The sequence below is a fragment of the Ictalurus punctatus genome, chromosome 18 (genome assembly GCF_001660625.3).
Source record: "Ictalurus punctatus breed USDA103 chromosome 18, Coco_2.0, whole genome shotgun sequence".
Taxonomy (NCBI): domain Eukaryota; kingdom Metazoa; phylum Chordata; class Actinopteri; order Siluriformes; family Ictaluridae; genus Ictalurus; species Ictalurus punctatus.
Genome location: NC_030433.2, coordinates 9,108,463 through 9,112,500, shown reverse-complemented (window position 1 = coordinate 9,112,500; position 4,038 = coordinate 9,108,463). Strand labels below are relative to the sequence as shown.

Sequence of the window (4,038 nt, the reverse complement as noted above, 5' to 3'; positions counted from 1 at the left end):
CTCTATCGATAGTTTCATTTCTCATACTCGACGTTACATCAATTACATTTCAGCGCGTTCTTAAACGTGACATGACAGTTCAGCTGGCACACCGTGAACATTTCACTGCACTGAATACATCCCTTGTTATAAGGGAGAGCGGTGACATTATGGAGGATGTCAACGTTGATATGGCGGCTGGTCGGGGCAGATTGGTGTCACAGCGAGTGCACATCTTCGTCATTCTCCTGCAGTCCACTCGCTTCAACATCACATCACAAATCCACAAAAGCAGCCAAGTGGAACCATGCAGGATACAGTATATAGGACATGTAGTGGAAAGAAGGACATGCCTCTGCTTCATACAGTATCAGTGTATTCATCAACGCTCATGGCGTCCGCTATTGTCTTTTTCCCTAGTTGTAAGTGATCTATACATTGTTTTTGTGTAGATTGTGTGTTATATCCAAAAATATCCTTCTATTAGCCCTACTAACTTCCAAAACAGCGTGGAATTAATAGATAATTCAGCAGACAACAGAGAAAGTGGACTGAAGTACTGTTTAAAAAGCTTGTCTTATTACAGCATGATGTTTACCTGGATTATAATAACGCACAGTGTATTACTGATGCAGAATCAAAATATACGTATATTACAAATGAAAAAAAACACCACTGTTCATTCATTATATTCATTATACACTGACAACGAGGCTTTTTCAGAGTCGATGACTTAAGTTCAAAAGTTACCTCAATATTTACATGTGGAAAGTTCCTGGTATTCAGAGTCGGGTTACGCATCACATCTGCTTAAGACTATTTTCTGTGATTGAGTTCTGGATCGTGATTGTTCAGAAGGTGCTGATTAATTCTCTATAACAGTGGCTCTGACAGTAGCGCAGCTGCACATCGCAGGTTTATATTAATATTAATGCGCACGTTCTTATATATACACACACACACATTATCTTCTCTATAGCAACAGCTCATTCACAGGCAGGACGCGCGCCATAAACAGATCAAATGAACTGTTTGTGAAGTTTTCTTAAAATAACGAGGCGTTTATTTATGTGACTTGTATGGAAGCAGTCTCCATTGTTAGTGCTTTGTAACAGTCAGAGGTAAAGCTGTAACTTTAAGTTTTTTCTTCTTTCCTCCTTCATAGCTGGAACGTGTAACGTAAGTCAGAAGCATTACACGTAACTATAAACCTATGTAAAGTATGACCATTCATTAATAAATAAATAAATAATTTAGACATAAGCAAACTTCTATGGTGTAAGAGGAAAAAAATACTTTGGGACATGCTATTACAGAAAAATAATCAGTGGTAATATCCCTGTGTTTACATGCTGGAACAAAAAAACGAATCAGGACGAGTATAAAATATATCCAGTGTGTTACTCTTTAACTTGCTAGAATGTTCATGGAACATTCTCTAACAATGGGTTCTAATGAACACACACACACGCACACACACACACACACACACACACACTAACTACATTTCCTCTAGAGCTCTCAGTGATGAAAACATTTACATTCACACTGTACATGATAAAGTGTGTCAGACAAAACTTTCTGGAGGCAGAGCATTCCCTAAAGGATTGTGGTTCTCGCTGCACACACCATACACACATACACACACGCACACTAGACCGCAGTTGCATAAATATTGCATGAGGCACACAATTGACTTGAGCCGGATTATACTGCAGTCCACGCTGTTCTACTTCAAGTGCTTCAGGCAGCAGGAGAATTAAAAATAAAGAACAGAAGAGTCAAACATAGAACCCTGAGGCTCTCCCATACTAAAATCCTCCTGCACTCACTGGGAGCTTGACCTGTGAACCACTGCTTGAACAGAGCACACAGAACTGTGGAACGTTTCTAACACCACCATTTAAACGCGAGTCCTTCAGCTTCATGCCGGTTCTCCCAGGAGAGGATCATGACATCATGATGTCGGCTGCCAGACGTGGTGAAAATGTGGACTGTTGCTATGCTAACACGTCCTAAACGTGTTGTCGTGACACTGTGGGAGTTACAGTTCAATCGTTTGCTTGCATACAGCAAGGGGACTAAAAATAGAGCATTCCTGCAAGCTGTGAAATTTATAGAACGGAATTATAGACCGATGTGTCAGGATTGTGTATATTATAACAGCGTGCAGGGTTCGCTGTCAAGTCTGCGCTAATATCTGACAGACAGATAGACAGAGCCGAAGTATATTTATTTATATTTATCAGGGGTGGAACCGAATATGAATATGAAACAGACACACACAGAAATGAAGAGGAGGCGCGCATTTCGGGTTTTTCTTTTCTGTAGGAGGGTTCACAGGGTGTGTGGTTGACCTGATACAGGTCACACACAGGATGTGTGACACAGGATACAGGATACACATCTGATACACAAGGTGTGTATCAGGTGTGTGGGGGGTTTTTACTTACTGGTATGAGACTCAAGGGACAAACACATGCATTAACATGAAGATTAACATGAAGAGATGGTGCTGTGTCACACATTTACATCATCAGTTCCTTCATCGTTAGTAGCTGCCTGGTCAGAGTCACACTAGATTAACTCGGGTTACTAGTTTGTTTAAATTTTTGGGAATATTCCTTCCTTCATTAATCAATTAATTAATTAATTCATTCATTCATTCATTCATCATCATCAGAGAGCACCATTAATCAATTAATTAATTCATTCATTCATTCATTCATTCATTCATTCATTCATCATCATCAGAGAGCACTTTCTCCTGGTCAGGGTCACAGTGGGTCCGGAGTCTATCCCCTGAACACTGGGCACAATTTGGAGAAAAATCGAAAAATCTACATGGACATGGGTGGAGCATGTGAAACTTCACCCAGGCAGAATTTTGGGAAATAGAACTAAACTGGTTAAAAATATTGCATGCAGTTACAGACAAAACTAATAACTGTGTAAGCGAGGTTTCAGAAACAAATCCCACGCACATCTCTAGATGAGATCAGGCATGGACTGGAGTGATGTAGCTGAGTTTGAGGAACAGTCGGTGCCTGGATTGTGGTTAAGGCCCTACCCATTCGAGATAGTGGCATGTTACACCACTAATATACACCTTTGTACAGAACCTGGAGGTTTTGTTTAGCGTTGAACACGCTGGAGCAAAACATACTGCATTTTACTTCATTATATAAAAGTAAAAAAACATCTCTGGTACAGTGAAAACCCTTCACACAGTCCAGTTTTGACATTTTCTACTGTATAATTGTGAAATCTACAGACTCTCCTAAACATCTGTACATTCTGAAGTCCCCAAAAAGTGAAAAGAGAGATACTCAAGTTAAAAGATTTCATTTGGGTTCGACTAAAACACGGCGCGTCCTGAAGACGCGGAGAAGAAACTATCAGAATGATGAATAAACGCTCACCTCCTATATCCGGCCTCAGCTTGTTGTCATAGCCGTCTAGTAAACTGTTGAGGATGTGTGTGACGTCACTCTCGTACACCTTCGGGGTCAACACCCAGGTTTTGTTCGTCACTTCGTCGTCATCGTTTTCTGTCTGGAAGGAACTGGAGGTGAAAAAGAGAAGGAGGGAAAAAAAAAGAGAGTGAGGTGTGGCTGAAAGAAAAAAAAGAATCGGACATTTCTGACGTCACTCAAGAACACAACACTCTGAAGAACGAGGGGCTGTCCACGGTTAGAGATGAATTCCAGAAAATGTTACTAATTTTGGCATGAAAGTCATAAAACACTCAAACACCACCTGAACTCACTGATCACACTGATCTAAGACTAATGGGTGTGGCCTAATATTCTAATATTCTAATGAGCATGCTGGACTGGAGCTCTGTCTCTGAGACTCCGCCTCGCCGGTAACTAAACACAACAGGACGGAATCAGGAGTCCATGTAGCTCGCTAAGTTAGCTTTCACTCGCAGTTTTATTTTTCCTCATTGAATATTTTGCATTTTGGTAAATATACACTGATTTCTGGAACTTATTTTGTTCGTAAAATCTCAGCAAAATGAATTATAACATCGTGGAAAATATTGCAATATGATAT

General features: G+C 40.3%; 1 protein-coding gene across 4 annotated transcripts in view; it reads right to left on the bottom strand.

The window, feature by feature from the left end:
* The window catches only part of gabrg2 (gamma-aminobutyric acid type A receptor subunit gamma2), a 35,237-nt gene extending 31,689 nt beyond the window's left edge, over positions 1 to 3,548 (bottom strand). For all 4 annotated transcript variants that reach the window (XM_047161719.2, XM_017493536.3, XM_047161718.2 and 1 more), the window contains exon 1: positions 3,402 to 3,548. The gene's annotated coding sequence lies outside the window, so the exon portion shown is untranslated. The remainder of the gene's footprint in view (positions 1 to 3,401) is intronic.
* Between the last annotated feature and the right edge of the window lie 490 nt (positions 3,549 to 4,038).